Here is a 21809-nt window from a genome sequence, read left to right on the forward strand (position 1 = left end):
TTTTGGTGTAGAAGTTTCGTGGTGACTGAGAACGTCAAATGTCAAATTACAGCTAGTTCGCTTAAAAATTATAGTTAAAATCCTCAAAATACCGAAAATCGGGAGATACCGTTATATGGGGGCTTTACAAACATATGGACCTATATTGACAATTTTTAGTGAAGAACTTTCGTGGCTATTGAGCCAAATGTCAAATTACAGCTAGTTCGGTTAAAATTGTGGCTAAAATTTTCAAAATACCAAAAATTGGGAGAAACGTTAAATTATAGCTAATTCGGTTTGAAAATATGGAGGCTATACCAAAACGTGGACCGACATAGCTCATCATCGAACTTGACTTGCCTGCAAACAAAAGGTGCATCCTCCAAAAATTTGAGCGTCCTATCTAAGTTTTTGGATGCTAGAGTGGTTACCAAAACGGACGGACGGACATGCATAGATCGACTCAGAATTTTACCCTGATCAAGAATACTTCAGGGTCGCAAAGGATTATTTCTATGCGGGAAAAAAACAAACCTAATATACCCTCCATACTATGGTGGAGGGTATAAAAACTTTCTTCGAACTGCCGTTAAACTACGAATTTGTTAAACTCTTTAAAAGTTCTGAACTAATATGAGAAGAAGAAGAATGTCTACGTTGTGTGAACCGCTTAGTAAACTATACAAATACGTGGTCATGCGAAATTGCAAAGGATACGCTAGGTGGATTTTGTTGTGTTCAAGCTAAAAACGTGTCGGAATACTAAACCCTTGACGCGTATGTTCCGTCAAGGGTTTAGTAGTCCCAAAGCCAAAACTTCGATGGAAAGAAAGTCCAAATGTGAGAGGTCACCTTAAAGCTTTATGTCAATTGGAGTAGCCCATGAAACAGGGGCGATTGGAAGTCTGTTCGTTCGGCTCAGTTTCATGGAAATGTTAGTATTGCCACCTATCTAAGTAAGCAAAAAGGAAAGAGGTTTTTTGCACAGTTTAATAATACGAGTTCTCCAATATTAAGTTGGGCGTTTTTTTTAACATCCTCTTGGGAAACATTGTAGGAGCTTTCATTGTAAATTTAAATATGAGACTATACACGAGGTATTTTATTTAGCGTATTGTTCTATGCAATTCTACCCACTTATTTGACGCATTTTTCGGTGTTTAAATTTCTTCATTGTAGATTTTCGATATCAGGTAGTGGGTGTGTTGTCGCATTAAACTGCCCATAACGTTTTTGATACAATTTTAAAGTTTTAAAAGCCTATGGTGTTACTAGGTGGCGCATACTTATCAATTTCCTCTTAGTATTACTCATACATCCTCCTGGAAACTCTCATTCAACAGATACAACATAAATAGCACAAATTGGCCAAAATAAAATCAAGATATTCGAATATTTTAAATTAACTATATGCCAAAAAATTAACTCAGCTCAACTAACAAGAGTTGCAATTTTATCAAAGATGTCATGCCATGCATTTGATGAGCAAATTGGAAAATTTGCATTCATATTTTGTTGTTCTTCTTCTGCTTGAAATGACAAAAGCTACAAAGCTGAAATATCAAAAAGCAAATCATGACAATATAAACAAGCAGCAAACAAACAGCAGCCACAAGAAACAACATCAACAACAACAAAATCAAGAAAACACAATTGACTACAATAATAGAAAATAACAATAGAATTGAGAATAAATCAAGAAAATATCATCTTCAAACCAATACAAAGAGAAAAAACATGGAAGCAAAAAAAAAAAAAAAAAAATGTTATGCATCGATGAGCATGATTATGAAGGAGTATAAAGTTATATACATATTTTTCATTCTATATTTAGAATAAGAAGAAACAGCCAACTACAAATTTCCAAGCTATAGCTTGGAGACACAGCTACTATTGTCAGAAAGAAAACCATTTCTACACGTATTTTATATAATTTGTTTCCTTTGCTCAATGCAGCAAGGATACTTTTTGTTTGACTTTGTTTGTGTTTCCTTTCTTTCTTTTTTGGTGGAAAAATAACTTGTCCAAAAAGACATGTTTCGCCATATCAAGTATGTTATTGTACAACAACAACAAGAAAAAGAATCCACAAGAAAGAAACATCAGCCACTACAATGGCATTCATAACAATGAATGAATGTTGAATATGTCTTGGTATTTGTGTTCGTTGGTTGGTTGGCTCGCTGACATTGCATGCATGCCATAGTAGTGGCAATGATGTCGTCAATAGCAGTCAGTACGTGGTGCATTTAACTGCATTTCCGTTATTCATTCATATGTAAGCAACATAAACTCAAGCTTCTCAAATGGACGGACTTACTCAATGGAGAAGTACTCCTCACATTTCCTCTTTTAAAATTTTATTTCATGCTGCTGTTGTTTTACTTCGTTTTTTAACGTATGTGACACTTATGTAAGGCAAACTAAAGAAGAAGAAGAGAAAGCAAACAAAAAGAAGACAAATTTGACTATAATTATAATTATATATGGTGGAGAAGTTTCTGAACCATTGATAATAAAAAAAAAACATTTCCACGAACATCCCATCACATCAATAATTTTACTCAAATATAAGCACCTATTTGTTTTATTGAAGTGTCTGAATGACGCTATTTCTGGAACAAAAAGGGAACTGATGGGGATCTGTGGCGAGGTTCGGAATTATATTCATTGCCTAACCCGTTGGAGAACAATGCCAAATTTTCTGCACTAATAAATTAGTTGTGTTAATAAAATATTAAAACAAAAACAATGGGATAAGGTAGACTATTAAAAATAAAAAATACCTATGCTATAGTGTTTTATTTATAAATGCACTAGAAACTAGAAAATAATTTTTCGCTTAGCATTAAGTAGTATATTCTTCTTCATGAAATCTCTCAAATAAAACGCTTGCCGTTTAATTTTGTCACCATTTTTAATTACCGCATACCAGAATTAGCGGAGAGTGTCACGGTCATAACCATCGTGTCAACTGGTCTGCCAAACGTCGTCACCCGGCAACACGTCGTTTTTCTTGGATCAGTCCATCTCCTCATAATTATGTACGACCGGCCGATTTCATCACCTTGAACGCTGCACTTTCATCAATCATGGGAAAGCTAATTGGCCTAGTTTCTGAGAGTTCTTTAACTACCGCTTCAGAGATCTGCCCAACCCTTCTGATGTTCGGCTAACAAAAAAACGTTCCGAGACATCATCACTGCTGCAGCCGCACGACATATATCTGCTGGTCGAATATTCGAAGTGAGACCAAACTTCCCAGCAGAGGTGACGGGAATGGCAAATAAGCATGATGAGCTTCGTCGTGCCAAACCCAGCGATCCCAGAGTCAGGGAGCGGTAATCAGGGAGCAGACTCTGGAAGTTAACAGGTTGTTCGGCGAACATAAGCGGAACAAGTGGTTAAATCATCTTAAGAGTTGCGACATTGGAGCCGAAAGAAGTGAATTGTGGGCAACGGTCGAACCCTGGAAAGAAGGAAGTTAGGACCTCAGTCACGTTTGGCTTCATTACGCTGACTGATCCGAAGAGGTGCGCAAGTTATTTCAATCGACAGTTTGGCGAGCACCAAGGGAGTGACAGGCCGAAGAGAAGAGTACTACGTCACATTATATGTAATGGAAGATGTTGCGAATGCCATCAGGAACGCTACATCATCCAAAACGTTGCACCCTGATGGAATCTCCATGGTAATGCTTAAACAGCTGGATGCGACGAGGGTAGAGTGAAGTTCTCAACCTATCGATAGCCACTCGATATCGTTCCCGCAGTCTGGAAAATGGGCAGTGTGGTCCCGCTGCTGATGCCAGCGAAGAATGCAAGCAAAGGTGAATCGTACAGACCGATTTCGCTTTTGTCGCCCTTAGCAAATACCCTTGAGACTTGGGTCCTCCCCTGCGTCAGAAATAGCTATGCAGTTGCCGATCATCAGCATGGGATCCGTAAGCAGCATCTCCACACATATTAGTCGATGACTCAACCAGAGCGAACATTTATGGTGGCGCATGACATATAAACAGCCTTTGATACTGTCAGTCACTCAACACTGTTTAAGGACATTGAGTGTGGTCCCGCTGCTGATGCCAGCGAAGGATGGAAGCAAAGGTGAATCGTACAGACCGATTTCGCTTTTTTCGCCCTTAGCAAATGCCCTTGAGACTTGGGTCCTCCCCAGCATCAGAAATAGCTATCCAGTTGCCGATCATCAGCATGGGATCCGTAAGCAGCATCTCCACACATATTAGTCGATGATTCAACCAGAGCGAACATTTATGGTGGCGCATGACTTATAAACAGCCTTTGATACTGTCAGTCACTCAACACTGTTTAAGGACATTGAGCAGGGATTTCAGGAACAAGAAGTCCAAACCCCGTATGTGGAGTGATATCTCCGGAATTGTTTAACCTCTCCTCGCTTGTATTCAGCCTACTCCAGACAGCATTGAGATCGTAGTGTATACGGATGATTGTACGATCATGGCGTCAGGTACCTTCACAAATGTCAATTGTGAAAGGCTGAACTCCTATTTGACTGATCTTACCACCTTTTTACACGCGATGAATATGCAAATATCTGACATTAAATCTACGGCCACTCTGTTTACAACATGGACGGCCGAGATGAGAACAGGGTTGAATGTTATGGTCGATGGCAGCAAAATTCCGACCAAAAACTACCCCAAAATTCTAGGGATCACATTCGAAATCATTTTGACGTCGTCCGCGCACGCCACATCTATCTGTGACAAGCTGAGTCCCGGCTAGGGACACTTGGGGTACAGATAAAAAAATTTGTTGACCACGTATAACATGATAGATCGGTTTGTGGTATTCAACTCTGTCAGAACTGCAACAGGATGCCTCCTCATGTCTTCAGTTGACCATCTACCTGAGGTTTGAACTACAACTATCATGTGAATGCGGTCTTCGAACATTCCGTATCTATCGCAGCTGAGGAGCTTTAAATGCCAACTCAAACCAGAGTAGTTTTGGCTCAACTACGCTTGGGATCGTGCAGCCCTCTAACTATATAAAGGACAAGGATTGATGACACCGTACAAAACATCTGCCCAGCCACCTTTTCAACTGCCCTGTCAAATCTCAACTAACACCAGAACTGGGTATAGACCCACAGATTTTACGACAACAACCCCCGTCCATTTCAGCATAGGAATACCAGATAACAAGGACCGAATTGTTGGCACGACACCCATTGTTTAATTGTCCAGCTAAACCCACTCAAGTGTCTCCTGATTAATTATGGACGCAGTCAGTCCAGGTTGCAGAATTTTTGAATCTGGACTCAGAGGAACCTTAACCAGGTAACTGAAGACAATATACAAAAATGCAATATATAACAACCAAAATTGAAATAAAACAAAGGATAATATTGACCAACAGATACTACATTGGTCTAAGTAAACATCCCAATCATGGGTACTTGGGAAAGCAGTTGAAAAAGTTCTTGGAAAGATTTTTTGACCAATGTAGTTTGACTGTGAATATCGGCGTCGTATGAACCACTGGTAGTACCAGGCGACAGACATCGACGTAGTTGAACGCAGGATAAAGTGAATTAAGATGTCCCCGCGAAAAAAGACCAAAGGGAAGGCTAAAACTCCGATGGAAAAACCAACTTGAAGATGATTTCTTATTACATGCCATCCAAAATTTGAGAAATAAAGGAGAAGATCGACGCGTTTGGAAATCTAATATTAATTCGACTTAGGTTAGGTTGAAAAGCCCTAGAGAGGCCTTCCGTGCCCTCTAATTTGGGGTCAGGATGAGGTTGTATATTAGATTATAAGAATTTATTAGCTAAATTTCTGATTATTTGTTGACGTTAGTCTAGGATTTCTGTCCTATTTACGTAGTCTTTTAAATTTATGCACTCGATTGTCCTAATTTGTTGAGTCCTTGTATTATATCACTCCCTAGTAGCTGGGTTCTTAGGTTTGTGAAGGCATGGCAGTGACAAAGGTAGTGTTTCAACGTTTCGTCGTCCTCTCCGCATGCTCTGCATTCACTGTTTTCTTCACAACATATTTTGTGCAAGTGCACTTGTACCCCAAGTGTCCTGTAAGGATGGCCGTCATTCTACTGATGTTTTTTATACCCTCCACCATAATATGGAGGGTATAATTTGTCATTCGGTTTATAACACATCGAAATATTTATAGCAGACCCTATAAATTATATATATTCTTGATCACGGTAAAGTTCTAAGTCGATATAACCATGTCCGTTCGTCGGTCGGTCCGTCTATTGAAATCATGATACAGCTCGCAATTTTGAAGTAGAGCTTTGAAATTTGGTGTAGAAGATTCTACTACTGCTAGGATGTTTGGTATTGCAAATGGGCTATATCGGTCCACGTTTTGATATAGCCCCCATAGAGCGGTACCACTCGATTTTCGGTATTTTGAAGGTTTTTGCTTCATTCTCACACCAAAATGGCTGAAATTTGGTACTTAGTCTTCGTTGGGGGTATAAAACTTTCCTCTAGAATTTTGTTGGTATGGGTCCACGCCTTCATATAGCCCCCATAGAACGGTACCTCCCGATTTCCGGTATTTTGAAGGTTTTGGCCACAATAATCCTCCGAAAATGCTGAAATTTGTTATGTAGTTCTCATTTGATGCACTAAACTTTCCATATGAAATTTGTCGATGTAGGTCCACGCCTTTATATAGCCCCCATAGAACGGTACCTCCAGATTTTCGGTATTTTAAAGGTTGTGGCCACAACAACCCACCGAAATGGCTGAGATTTGATATTTAGTCTACGTTGGAAGAAAAACCATTTCCGACTGAGTTTCATCGGAATAGATCCATGTTCCGATATAGCCCCCCATAGAACGCTACCTCCCGATTTTCGTAATTGTGAAAGATGTGACGTCAATAACTCACCGAAATGACTGAAATTCTTTATTTATTCTTTCATGGGTTTTTAAAATGTTCCAGAAAAAAATTGTCAGTAAAGGTCCACATCTTCCTATATCCCCCATAGAAGCGTACCTCGTGATTGACGGTATTTTTCAAGTTTTAACCACATTATCTTACTGAAATATCGGAAATTTGGTATTTACTCTTTTTTGAGTCTAAAAACTTTACGCCAGTATTTTGTCGGTATAGATCGACGTTCTGACATAGCCCCCATAGATCGATACCTACCGTATTTCTGTATATTGAAGGTTAGCGTCATTGTTTTACCGAATTTGCTGAAATTTGGTATTAAGTCTTCTTCATAAACAAAAGGAAACTAATTGTTCTATATTACTTAAATACCACTCGTGGTGGAGAGTATAACAAGTTCGGCCCGGCCGAACTTAAAGCCGTTCTTAATTGTTTACTTAGTAAAAGTAGTTCCTTAGTTTTCTCCTCTTCTGGGTTCCCCCCATGGGATTTGTGTGTTTCCCCTTCTCTTCACTACTCCAGAGGGATATGTGTGCATTATTTGCCCATGCCTTCTGCTCTAGCCGCGTCGCTTTTAAGGGCTTGGCGTTATCTAGATTTACTCTTGGTTGCTCCCTGGCTTGTTTTGCTCCTTGGCAAAACATTACCCCTAATCCCTATATACTCTGGTACCCATAAAATGTTTACCGTGCCATGTTGGGATAAGTTTTTTTATAGACTTTATACATTCCAAGACAGTTGTCGATTTCACTGTTTTTGTTGTTATAGCCTTAATGGCTGCTTTGCTGTCCGTAAGGATGTTTGCAGTGGAAAGCTTTGTGTGAGTGCCAAACCACTTCAGACACTCTGTTATCGTTCGGATTTCCGCCAGAAGAATCGTATTATGATCCGGCAGTCGGAGGGAGATTTTCGTTTCCGGTTCAATACTATAGAGACTCAGTCCGGTTTTCCCTCCTAACACAGCCCCACATGTCTCTGTCTGGTATTAAAACTTCACACAATGCTACTTCACTACTTTCAGGTATACGGTCTGATACTATTTGGTTTATAGATTCACCCGTTGTCACCTTGAGTATGTTCTGGTTGTATGTTTGGTGGTCTCCACCGATCCACTCGCTCATCGAATAAAACGTTCCGCTTAGAATATAAAGCCATCTAAATAATGTCCATTCACTCATTCCATATGTTTCAATGACCACTTATTGTCAATTCAGGCTGAAAGTGTATACAAAACTAAAAGTAGAGCTAAAATAACATATTAAATAATTGACATATTGATTATCTTCGATAAATAAATATCATTTAGCATTTTGAACATGTCAAAGGGATAAAAACCGCAAATAAATTGTTAATCAATTAATCTAATAATAATAACAATTTATTAGTTTTAAAGCGTGGCGTGATGGCTTTAGGGCAAATGCTAATATAAACAGCTTTTTTGTGGGCCAATAAATATTCTAATTAGATTAGTTTATTATTTATTCCCTGTCAATGGCGCGCGGCTGCTGATGATGGCGCTGATAACGATAATAATAATTATGATGTTATCGATGACATTGTCATCAACGGCTATTGTTCTAATGTTTGTACAACTCTTTACAAAGAACTTTATTTGCTCAATTGATTGATAGGCAAATAGTTATGAACTCTTTTTTCATTTTGTGTTATTGTTTTTCAAAATGTGATTTAATTGTTTTTATCCCTTTGTCAATTGTTGTTATTGTAGATTTTTTCTATTTCGTATAAATAAAAATAAATAATTAAATTACCACACACACCATTATGCGTAAATGCATGCACACACTGACTTACTGATGTGATAGTGTGCGTTTGCAAGGGACTGATGTGTGTATGTGTGCGTTTGCATAATTTAAGTTGGATTTCATAATGACCGCTAATTGTTGGCTTAAATATGCTAATAAAAATTGCAATAATTGTTAAAATGCAACCAAAACCAAACCCGAACAGCAACAACAATAACAAATTCTCTACAAAGTCAAAAACTTACAAAAAAAAAACAAAAACAATAATAACAAAACGTAAAACAACAAACCCTAGTGAAACGAAACGAACCGAACTGTATAACCAGTAAAACCATTCAATCGTTTGACCAAAAAACAGTCAGTCCGCCAAATAGTCAGCCATTGTTTTCATTTTGGCCAAGTTGTTAAACATTTTTAATTGCCGCAAAACACACAAACAACCATACAAAAATTGAAGGATTTGCACAGAGATGCAGAAGAAAGGGTTACATTGGTACTATTTGTTGGCGAATAGTGATAATTGCTTTGTTTCGTGGGTGGGGTGGATGGATGCATGGCTGATTGTTTGGTATTGGTTTGTGGAATAGAGATTTCATTGCTGGCCAGTGATTATGGCTATAAATACAAATGTTGTTATTTTTGCTCTTGGTTTTTTTGATAAAAACAAAACTAATAGCAAACAATGGTTACAGCGCGGACAAGTTCGTGTATTTATGTGTGTGTGCGTGTGAAGTTAGTTTGCAATGATGATATGATTTGTTTTCAATGAATTTTCTATCACAAACCTATATCATCAAATGAGAATAATAATAACATCATGACGGAAAAAATTAAATGATATTTTCAATTCATCGATATTGATGCCATATCAAATAACCAGAAACACACACACGCGATCACATTCATGTTGATGCCTTTTTATTAATTGTTGATGAAATTGTTGTGTGTTTTGGGAATTTTTGGCAATTGAATTGTTAATGTGTATGTGCAATAACATAAACGTTCTCTTTATGTCAGCTAAGGAGCAATAAACTATCCCTGTAGGAAGCCCGGGGTCAAGTGTCGACATGTCACCACTTTCTCTACTATTATGACGACTTTGTCAACGTGTTGTAAACTATTTTTACTTTCTTCATTAAAATATACAGCTTGAACTAAATTCAAAATCTTAAAGTACGTTTACATTTACGTAATCCTGAATTTCTGATGTCAATTCCCCGGAGGGAACGTTCTATGGGGGCTATATGAAGGCGTGGACCTATACCGACAAATTTTAGGTTGAAAGTTTTGTACTCCCAAAAGACTGAACACCAATTTTCAGCCATTTCGGGAGGATATAGAGGCCACAACCTTCAAAATACCGAAAATCGGGAGGTACCGCTCTATGGGGGCTATATGAAGACGTGGACCTATACTGACAAATTTCAAGTGGAAATTTTCGATAGGATATTGAGGCCACAACCTTCAAAATACCGAAAATCGGGAGGTACCGTTGTATGGGGGCTATATAATGGCATTGACCTACGCTGACAAATTTCAGGGGAGAAGTTTTTTACCTCCAACGAAGACCAAATACCAAATTTCAACCATTTCAGTGTGATAATGAGGCCACAACCTGCAAAATACTGAAAATCGGGAGGTACCGGTCTATCGGGCTATATGAAGACGTGGACCTATACCGACAAATTTCAGGTGGAAAATTTTATACTCCCAACGAAGACTAAATACCAAATTCCTGCCATTTCGGGGGTATATTGAGGCCGCAACCTTCAAAATATCGAAAATCGGGAGGTACCGCCCTATGGGGGCTATATGAAGACCTTGACCTATCCGGACAAATTTTAGGTTAAAAGTTTTATACTCCCAACAAAGACAAAATACGAAATTTTAGCCATTTCGGTGCGATAATAATGCTAAAACTTTCAAAATAACGAAATACTTTATAGGGTCTCCGATGAATATTTCGATGTGTTATAACTATATTATGATGGAGGGTATAAAAATTGGGTGCCGTGTTCAATTTAATTTGGATTTTGTGACCCTTGATATTCCCGAACGTAGTTGAGCTAAAAATACTCTGGTTTGTCGTGGCAGCGGGCGTTTTTCAGCTGCGAAAAAGAGGGGTGTACTCCGAGGACCGCTTTTACACGATAGTTGTTTATGGCATCTGCGACTGCATCTATATGAATGCTATCCAAACATGCTTTATAAGCTTGCTGATCTAGGGGTTCTTTCTTGCAACGTTGGGCCTTTCTATCTCACTGTAAATAACGAAGGTCCCTCCTGACATGCCTGGGTGAATCATTAGAATGAATCTCACGATATCACCCGAGCTAATACTGCAACAGGAGCATGCTAATATGTTGCCATACTGGAAGAATTTTCGCCTCCTTATGCTGATGGTTCACTGATGACATGAAGAGGCCACCTGTTAAGTTCTCTTGACGGTGTTCTGACAGGTTTGAATATTATTCCATCGCGTTACACTTATTTTTTCAAATCGCACTGTCGGCTTATATCTTACCACCTATCTCGATATATGTGGTTAACAAGGTTTCTTTTTCTGCACCCCAATTGCGGCCGGTTAGAAACTTGAGGACCTTGTTGCTACATCTCAGCTTATCTAAGATATATGAGGCATGTGCGAACGATTTTAACATACTATTAAACGTTACCACTAGAATCTGGGCGTAGTTACGGGTCGGAGTTCGGTTACCATCGAATGTCCATCTCTGCAGTCCATGGGGTGTACAGTGTGGCCGTAGATTCAAAAGCAGATATTTGTATATTCCTCGCCCAGAAAAAAGGGTAAGATATATAAAATAGGATTTACAACAAATGACATTAGGGAAGGTACCTGACGCTAAGATTGTACAATCATTCGCCTACGTAACTATCTGAATGGCGTCTTGAGGGGGGTGGAGTACAGGAACGACGGATGGTAAACAGTTCCGGTGAAGTTGCCCACCTTGGGGAACTCCCGGCTTCAACATCTTGTTTTTAACCCTCCGTTGGACACCGGAGTCTGGCCAGGCCTTTTTAATTTTATTTTGCATTTTAAACTGGGTTACGATAAAGCTATGAACCTGAGATTCCAGGTAGCTTCATGAAATTTTCTTGCCTTTCAAATGAAGGAAACATGAAGTCAAAAGGATCACCAGAAAAGGAGCTACAAGGATTTTTTGACATACATATCACATTCGTAACACATGAGTCTGGCCAGACCCCACCCATTTTTTTTGAAAAATTTCCGATATTTTTCTTAAAATTTGAGTTTTACCTACATTATTTGACAAATTGAATACCCTTTTATGAAAATTGTCGCATTTCAACCTACCATGTCTTCAAAATTTCACATAAAAACGTCGCAAAAGCAGGATAAGGGTTTGAAATCAGTGAATGTACCACAACCTAAAAAAATCCCTTGCAAATAGGGTTACACTTGTATCCTAGACAATTATACACATAAGTGGACTAATAGAACCCATTACATAGCTTTTCTGCTCTTTTTGTGGGGTAGATTGGTCCAAATATAGGATTCACCATATGAATTATAAGAAAATCCTTAGGATATGTGCCTTTATTTACCTCTTGATATCATCGTTATTGCACTGCAATAAGCTGTAAAGTTATAAAATATACACTCTTCATTCTGAATAATAGGCCAAAATAAAATATAGTGCATCAAAATGAAATATAAATAGAATTTTCGAGCTTAGAGACATATGTCCTGTTTTACTAACTTGATAATATCATATAAAATTTATAGTTTTTCGGCATGTTTTTTGACAAATAAGGATTATTTATTAAAAATTAGGGTCCTTTAAACATATTCTACAACTTTTTATATGAAAATGTTAATTAAGTTTACTAAAAAAATATAAATAATTATATGGGTCTGGCCAGACTCATGTGTTACGAATATGACAAACAATATTGGTGTCCAACGAAGGGTTAAAACCTACGTTCGACTGGCGACCGCATACACGATTCAAGTCTGTTCTCATCTGCGCAGTCCATGTGGCTGCTTTCTGTATATTCCTCACGCGGAAAAATTTCTTAAGATTGATTAAATAGGAGTTCATCCTTCCACAAATGACACTAAGGAAAGTAACCGACACGAAAATCGTACAATCACCTGCATACGTAACGATCTCCATTCCATTGACCGTGCAAAACGTAGAGCTATTAATCTGCTCAGCCAGCACAATACCCCTCTGGTCGTTTCCGAGGACCGAATGCCACAGCTCATGATGGGTATGACCTTCAAAAAGTGGGCTTATGTTGGGCCTATAACATGGAGTACAGCTATTTATCGGCGGATGTATATGTTCAGCAATTCTACCTTGGCAGTTCCACACGTGTTTGCTACTCCCCTACATTCCATGGACGGATCAATAGAGCCAGGCTCAAAAGACATAGGTCTGTATTGAACAGACTTGTGTAACAGGAAATCTAATCTCCACCCTTCACTTCTGGTGCGTTCCTTGGTTTCCTGCACCACCGCGTTAAAGCAATCAACTGCCATGATGGCCAAGAGCCAACATAACTGTTCGATCGTACGGCCTATTCTGCTTCAGTCCACGACTGATATCTGAGGATATCGCGTGTTATGCTGTTTATGGTGCTGTGTATTTTCCGAAATCCATGCTGATTTTGGGCAACTGCAAAACTGTTTCTCATCATGGGGAGGAGTAGTACCTCTGGAATCTCCGCTACTGGCAAAAAAAGTGGTCATGTACGATTCGCCTCTGCTGGCATTCTTGCCATGTTTTAGTAGCGGGCCCACCCTGCCGACTTTTTAGTCTTCTGGTGCAATGTTGCATTGCTTAAGGTGGTCCAGTCCTCTTCAGAACTGTACGGCGGGCAGAGGTTATTATGTCGGGTGTATATCAATGGATCGTAAGGTGGTCTGAGAAAAGGGATATTACGGCTTGCCAGGACATTTATCAGACCGTGTGCCTGATAGGAGCATCTTCGTTCAACGTGCAAAATTTAAAGCTATCAATTTGCTCGGCCATCGCTTTTCCCTTTTGGTTATTTACTAGGACCGAATGCTAAAGCTCATGATGAGCATTTAAGTTTCCGGCAGCAGACAGTCAGTGCCCTCCAAAAGCGTTCTAATGGTGGCCATATAACGCATAGCACAACTAGTCATCAATGGTATGGGCACATTAAGCAACTGTACCTTGGAAGTCTCACATTTTACTGCTGCCCCCATCTATTCCATGTATGGGTCACTAGTCGAGCTTAAGCGAGATAGTTCTGTACTGAACAGGCAGGTGTATTAGAAGTACATTTGCTGCTCCTCTTCTTGTACGATTCTTTCGAAAAACCTTGTAACCATCGTTGCAAGCCACAGGTGACGGTGAGCTTAGTTTCCAGGATCGCGGTGATCGATCGATGTTCCTCCGAGTCATAAAGTCTACAATTGCAATGAATTTTTGCGGAGACCGTTGCAAATTATTTACTGGAACGATGCATTTTCGGGTGGCTGAACAAAAACATGTGGTGTTAGATGTTGCGTTTGCTGTTGTTAGGGAGACGACAAAGTTAAATTCGACGTCGAAATTGGAGACACGCTGGGAGATAACTTGGCGCAACAAGCAGCAACATCACAGCTGTCCTGAATGCGGCTTAGACTAGAGCAGCCTCGAATGTTAACCTATCTACTACATCTCACTGATGTTGACATGTGTTGGAAGCTGATCTGGCAAATAGATCACATCCACCGTGCTCATCAGTAATTTCAGTTGGTGCTGGAGCTCAGGAAGTATTGACTTGAACCCGACATGTCATTAAATTGTAAAATTTGAAGTTTTTGTGGGAGGTACCCGAAGCAGTAAGCCGTTATAATCTATATATGCGAACTTGATCTGAAAAAAAATATTACGAAATACAGTGTTTGTGAACACCATATTAGCTAAATCGACTCCAAATTGTCTGAAACGGATTTCGTTGAAACATTCTTGGGTCCCAAAACCATTTTTGTGACAAGCCATCAAAAATGGCTTAAAAATGGTTAGCTTAAAGGCAGTGGGTATAACATGTTTAAGCATCAGTAGATACTGTCGGGTGCTATAGAAGTTACCTTAAATAATATTTAAGCACAAAAATGTTGAGCTTTTGGGTGGAAGCTACCCAAAGAAGTGATTTAAGTTTGTAAGTTATACTACGATGTTTAAAGTTTATACTACTGCGGTACTCCTTTCAACAGTTAACCTTTTAATTGGGCCCTTTAGGCTTTTTAGGTTATTCGTGATATTACTTTCAGAAGTATGGACGGCATTAAAAAGGACAACTTGTAATAAACATTTGGAAAACTTTTTGATGACTATTCCTAAATTAGCATTTAAGCGAAAAATTGTGAACTCCTGAGGTAACAAAAGAAGTTTTGGAGAAGTATTTTGATGTATAAAATGTGGACCAATACCCTTACTATTTTCGGGAAAAATAATATCGATGTAATCAGGAACACAAAATCTTTGGTGAACCCCGATCCCTTTTTTATGGCTGACTCAGAATGGTGTATATAACAAAACGAATTCAAGAGGAGACAACATTATGCTGGGGGATGTAGGTGTAGTTCATTATTTTGTGATTACTTTGAAAGAAAAATATTAAAAAATGCCGCTTCAAAGCATTCATATCCTAGACAAATTTGTTAAATATAATTTTTTGAAACTATCTCAATTCACTGACCCACTGCTGTTCACAGGTGTTTACACACAAATTGTTTGATTGTAAAACTTCATAGGCCATTTGAGACAGCCAAAACAAATACTAAAAAAGAAAAAAAAACTATTGAAAATATATAACAAATAAACAATTGATTTATTATTTCATGTGTGGCAATTATTTTATTTTTGTTCAATCAATCAAACATATGCCCTCAATTGCATTTCACACATTTACCCCTCTCCTCAATACAAATACCCATCCATTCACAAACATTGGTGCAAACTTCAAATGAAATGCATATTTTGTTTTGTTAAAAATTACCCTTTGACCCACCGACTCCTGCTCCTCCTTCTCCAACTCTATACACCCTCTCTAAATGTTTAATAAAATATTTACAAAGCTGGATATGTATTTATTTTGGCCTTGTGATGTGCCAGCAGCAGCAGCACAGCAATGTTTGCACCTGACAGAGTTCAGACAAACACGTTAAATTGTTTCAAAAATTCATTTGGAATTTTGCGATTTTTCAATTACCCCCAATACAGACTGGCAGGCAGGCAAACGAATCAACCAACTATCCAACACCAGCCAGCCAACCAGCCACAGCAACAATAAAGGTAACCATTATAATAAGCACAAGCCGAGCAAGCACCAAAGCAGCTTTTTGTAAATAGTTGAAGCGTTTCAAATTCGCATTTATTCAAATGAATGGATTTTTAATTTTAGTCCGGCATCTGCATTTGCCTTTGCCTTTAAAAAGGGAATTCATTGGCTTTGCCATGAATGATGCCCTGCTTTTGTTTGATTCGTTTATCCTTTTTTCGAATTTTGTTTCCTGCTTTGCCAATAAAAAATACAGAGGGTGGAGGTTAAGTATTCTTCTTTTCTGCAATAGTTTCGTTTTTTGTTTTTGTGTTGGAACATCTGCATTGGCGTGAATTTTTGTTGAATTCGATATCTTCTTTAATTTGTCAATGATGGCGATGGTAAAGGAAATGAAGATTGACAAATTAAATAAGCCAAAAGTAGTTGAAGATATTGAAAGGAAAATTGTCAAGGATTATTTGTATATTATTATCTTATTCTTCTGCTACTACTTAAGAGGATAATGAATATTAATGGGGGTTTGATTGAATAAATGCAAATTTTTCATTATGTATTAAAAACCTTGGCCTTTTATTGAGATAAATAATCCTACGAATCGCAGAGAAGATGTGGTGATATTTAATAGACAGTTTTTATTTGTGATTGGTTTCTTCTTCTAGTCTATGGTGCTCTATATACCTGCATTTCAGGGTCTTGATTTAAAAAAAGAGGAAATTGCTTGAGAAAATAATTTTAAAGTACGGTTTTGCAGACAACTATCCTCAGCCTATGACATTAAAAAGAAACAAGTAAACAATTCGTTAAGCCGGGCCGAACTTTTTATACCCCAATAGTTTAGTTCTAAACTCTTCCTCCTATAGCTTGCAGGAACAGAATATCTTAACAGATAATACTCTCTTTAAAATACATATATCATTGTTGTTCTTTCCAAAATAAGGAAAAATATTTACAAGTTTCCGAATTGAGTTTTTTATCCTCTAGCAACACACAATACTAAATTGCAGCAACCTCGGTACGAAAACTTGGAAAAAAATTGATATACGTAAAATTTGGCAATATTGGATGGGTTTTTTTGCGAGGAAGTTTTCTGTCTTCTGACAACATAAAATTCCAAATAACAAACAATTAAGTAAAGTAATGTGTCAAAAATCTTCAAAAATTTTTCTATGTGGTCTACCCCATAATTTTGCAAGGGATGTTTTGTAATAAATACCACATTTCAGTTGTTCTGGTTGAATAATGTGGCTAAAACTAAAAAATAACGAAAGTCGGCTGTACCGTACTATGGAGGCTGAATAAAGCGTTGAAATTTCTGGAGGAAAGTTTTGTAACTCCAACGAAGACATACTGCCAAATTTTAGTTATTCCGAATGAATAATGTGGCTAAAACAAACCATTATGTCGATAAGCATATGCGTTAACCTAAAGGGTGAAGTTATAATTGCATCAATAACCATTCTTACCGTAGCCTTCCGTTAAGCAACATTCACTTATATTAGCCATAGCCTTTGGCATCTGAAAATAGAAGAAAAGCTAGAATTAGTTTTAGTTGCAATACAATTAAAACATAAACAATTATTTATGAACTTCACCATATGATGAAGGTTTTAAATTTAGTTTATAAATTCTGCGGTGTGACGTATGTGATGAAAGATACCAAGCAACGGTCCTGACCGGCTTTAACATGGCAAAACCCAGGATTTATCTTGGTCCGTTCAGAGGTTATTACATGACGCGCTCTGCTGATGGAGACGATTATAGAGAGGTGGCTTCACCCCAGAGAAAGTGGTGGCGTCATATCTCAGACCAGGCAACACGATGGTTATGTCCGACAAGATGTGTTACTTTCTAATGCTGGTAGGGGCGCCTCATTATACCCTCAGCCTTTAGGCTAGAAAGGGTATATACACTTTAATACGACCAAAAATGTGCCTAATCGAAATAACGGTTTTGGACCCCAAGAATGTTTGGACGAAATTCGTTTCAGACAATTTGGAGTCAATTTAGCAATGTCCGTCCATCTGTCTGCCTGGTGCGCACGATAACTCAACCGGTTCGAACCAAATTTTAGGTATCGTAATATTTTGTCCAAACTTAGTGTAAGTTCGAAGATGGGCCATATCGGACCACCCTTTCGGGTACCTTCCCCACAAAAGTTCAAAATTTGTCTGTAAAATGGTGTGAACGATAACTCTTGAAGGAAACAATCGATTTGGTCAAACTTTGCACATCGTATATTGGTCCACTACTTCGGGTACCTCCCACACAAAATACGGGTTAAGTGAAGCTTAAGACCTCCTCTCGGATCATTTTGAAATTATTTCAGTAAGTTGTCCTTGCGGCTCCCTTTACGACGATACAATTTTTTTCTTACGCAAATCCGTACTTCCTGCGATATTGGCTTAAAAGTTCCAAGAAACACTGACGGCACCAACCAAAATGGCAAATTCGCACGTAATTTTCGCAGGGAGTTTTTTATTGGTGCAGACTTTGCACATCGTATTGTTTCATCCAGTCATGTATCAGGTTGGAATATGGACTATATCGGTCCACTTCTTCGGGTACCTCCCACACGAAATTCGAAGTTTAGGAGCTCCTCTCGTAACGTCTTGAATTTTTTTCAGCAGGTTTCCTTGCGACTCCCTTTATGACGAAAAAATTTTTTTCTTGCGCAAGTCCATACTTCCTGCGATACGCAAATCCGTACTTCCTGCGATATTGGCTTAAAAGTTCCAAGAAACACTGACGGCACCAACCAAAATGGCAAATTCGCACGTAATTTTCGCAGGGAGTTTTTGATTGGTGCAGACTTTGCACATCGTATTGTTTCATCCAGTCATGTATCAGGTTGGAATATGGACTATATCGGTTCACTTCTTCGGGTACCTCCCACACGAAATTCGAAGTTTAGGAGCTCCTCTCGTAAGGTCTTGAATTTTTTTCAGCAGGTTTCCTTGCGACTCCCTTTATGACGAAAAAATTTTTTTCTTGCGCAAGTCCATACTTCCTGCGATATTGACCTTAATGTTCCAAGAAACCCTGATGGCACCAACCAAAATGGCAAATCCGCAAGACTTTGCACATCATATTATTTCATGCAGTCATGTATCAGGTTGGAATATGGGCTATATCGGTCCACTATTACGGGTACCTCGCACACAAAATTCGAAAAAAAGTGAAGTTTAAAAGCTCCACTCGCATCGTTTTGATTCTTTTTTCAGAAGGTTGTTCTAGTGGCCTCACTTACAACGGTACAATCTTTTTCCGGAGTAAGTCAATACTTCCTGAGATAATGGTCCAAGCAACAAAACCCTCCAGACACATACTAAAATGGCTATTGTGCAAGATAACTCTAAAACTTTTTCAAAAATTTCTTTCAATCTTAGTAACGTTATTTAATATTTCGAGTCCTTTATGAAGAAGTTTGGTTACTAAAAATGTATATGTCAATGATTTGGTATAGCCCTACATTACGGTACATATGTATAGGTTTTAAAGCAAACTCGTGATACAAAATTAATAAATTTTATATACGGCAAAATGTTTGTGCTTGGTCCTGTTTTTTTTTGTCGGAGACTGAGGGTATATCTCCGTCAGCATAGCTGACTGATACTTTCTTACTTGTTGACCTTGCAGAACATGGAGCTATAAATCTGCTCGAGCAGCAGATACCCACTAGAGGGGTATATATGGTCATTACGAATGCCATAAGTAATGATGTACATTAAAGTCTTTAAAACCAGTCGATTATAATTTTCCAAAGAGGTCGAATGTTGGTTCTACAATCTGGGGAATAGATATTTATCGGCATTCAGGAATCTATTTTCCCGGCCAAAACCCCAATTTTTTGTCGTCACCGATTGTTATGCCCTTCGCCACTATGTGGGGAGGGTATTATAAGTTGGTTTTGCCCAAAAAGTTTGTAACGCATCGCAATAATAGTCGTAGACCCATATTTATATATACCAAAATGAATGTCTCGACGAGTTGAATCGACCTGGCTATGTGCGTCTGTCCGTCTGTCCATCTAAACCTTGTAATAACGCTACAGGTCGCAATTTTGATCGGATCGTCACCAAATTTTGGGTGTTGATGTAGGTCCCGGAGGGGAAGAAGCCTATTGATTTTGGTGATGGTCGAATAATATTTAGGGGTCGTAATGGGCAAAAAACTTATTTGTAGAAAAAGTCAACATTTTATTCAAAAGCAAATATCTCAGCCTCTATAAGGGGTATACAAATATCACCTTTCCAACGATGTAAAGTATTTTGTCGTAGGTGGTTAAACAACAAAGATATCACGATAGTTGCAAGTTAAACACCACGTTTCATTTTTGCGATTTTAGTTATAATGACGAATATCTCAGCTTTGGTTGGGGACTTTCCAAAAGCAGAACCTGACTATGAAAGTCAAAAATCCCATCTTTACAATGATGCAAAGTAGGTTGGCGTAGGTGGCCAAATAACGGAGATATCGCAATAGTCTATAATACACAACTTTTTTGAAGTCGCAACCAAATCCTCGTCGTCACAAAATTTCGGTGGTAAATAGGGGTCCCGAATAGAAAGAAGATCTATTTTGGTGATGGCCAGATAATATTCAGGGGTTGGAATGGGCAAAAATACTTATTTGTAGAAAACGTCAACGTTTTATTCAAAAGTAAATATTTCAGCCTCTTTAAGGGGTATACCAAACGCAAAGCTTGACAATGAAAGTAGATAGTATCACACAACGAATATATCGCAATAGTCACTAATGAAATCCAACTTTAATTTTTGCGATTTTTATTATAATGAGGAATATCACAGCTTTGGTTGGGGACGTTCCAAAAGCAAAGCCTGATTACGAAAGTAGAAAATCCCATTTTTGCAATGATGCAGAGTAGGTTGGCGTAATTGGCCAAATAATGGAGATATCGCAATAGCCGGTTATACGTCCCATTTTTCCATTTTTTTTAAATAACGCTACTGGTCTGAATTTTGATCGGATCATCACGAATTTTTGGGGGTTGATGGGGGTCTCACAGAAGCCTACTGATGTTGGTGATGGTCGGATAATATTCAGTGGCCGGAATGGGCAAAAACTTATGTGGAGAACATTCAATGTTTTATTCATATGCGAATATCTCTGTTTCTAGTAGGCGTATCCCAAAAGGAAAGCCCGTCAATGGAAAAGGATACGATTTCTTTTACATTGTTGCAAAATAAGTTGGCGTAGGATTTCAAACAACGGAGATATCACAAAAATCGGTAGTGCATCCCATTTTTCCATTTTTTGTTATCACGCTACAAGTTGCAATTCTGATCCCAGAAAGGAAAAAGCATATTGAGTATGGTGATAGTCGGATAATATTCAAAAGTCGGAATGGGCAAAAATTCTAAGTTTTATTCTTATGCAAATATCTTCGCTTTTAGTAGTCCTATTCCAAAAGGAAAGCCTGCCAATTGATGAGGAAACATCACCTTTATTATGATGCAAAATAGATTGGCGTACATCCATCCCACTTTCCCGTTTTTTTCTTTGAATTGTACTGACGAGCATCTCAGCTTTGGTTGGATTCTTTTCAATAATGAAGATATGTTTCCAATTGCTTTACAAAAATTGGTGAAATGATTGTGATGTTGAAAAAGACTCTGGGATATCCCAATTTCCAATTTATGCAATTTTAGATGTGTTCCTTTACTTCCATTTGTTACCATTTTTAACCTGCAAAGCGTTCCTTAACCCCAAAAAGTGGTAAAACTGGAAGTTTTTTTTTAAGAAAGTGAGAGAGAAGAGACGTGGAAAATGCCTTTCTCTTCTACCACAGGCTACCAGTCAAATTTCTTCAGATAAAAATGGTAAAACTGTTTTTTCGACAT

The 21809-nt window shown here is 38.3% G+C and overlaps 1 long non-coding RNA gene across 2 annotated transcripts in view; it reads right to left on the reverse strand.

Moving 5' to 3' along the window:
• Window positions 1-16577: 16577 nt before the first annotated feature.
• Window positions 16578-21809, reverse strand: part of LOC141406731 (uncharacterized) — a 470067-nt gene continuing 464835 nt past the window's right edge. For both annotated transcript variants that reach the window (XR_012413497.1, XR_012413496.1), the window contains one exon: window positions 16578-17463. This is a non-coding gene — a long non-coding RNA (uncharacterized lncRNA). The remainder of the gene's footprint in view (window positions 17464-21809) is intronic.

This window comes from Musca autumnalis, unplaced genomic scaffold (assembly GCF_047663935.1).
Source record: "Musca autumnalis isolate F117 unplaced genomic scaffold, ASM4766393v1 scaffold_5, whole genome shotgun sequence".
Classification (NCBI taxonomy): Eukaryota; Metazoa; Arthropoda; class Insecta; order Diptera; family Muscidae; genus Musca; species Musca autumnalis.